A 414-nucleotide genomic window follows, 5' to 3' on the forward strand; every position below is an offset into this window, starting at 1 on the left:
ATATATAAATATGCATATATGTGTGTGTATGTGTACATGTAATTGTATATATATATATATATATATATATATATATATATATTCGTGTGTGTGTGTATGCACAAACACATACATGACCACAGGTATATCGATTTGGTTGAGAAGTTTGCTCTGCAGTCACATGGTTCCAGGTTTGATAGCTCTGCACGACACTTTGAGCATGTATCTTCTACTATAATCTCAGTTTGACCAATACATTTTGAACTGTATTTGGTCAACTATGAGTAAACCATAAGTACGTTTGTGTGTGTATGTGTGTATGTAAGCTTGTATGCATGTAGGTATGTATGTGTGTGTATGTAACATGTACATACAAATACATACATGTACATGTATGCGTATGTGTGTTTCTGTCTATGTTTGTGTCTGTGTTTA

The sequence above is a fragment of the Octopus bimaculoides genome, chromosome 20 (assembly GCF_001194135.2).
Source record: "Octopus bimaculoides isolate UCB-OBI-ISO-001 chromosome 20, ASM119413v2, whole genome shotgun sequence".
Lineage (NCBI taxonomy): Eukaryota > Metazoa > Mollusca > Cephalopoda > Octopoda > Octopodidae > Octopus > Octopus bimaculoides.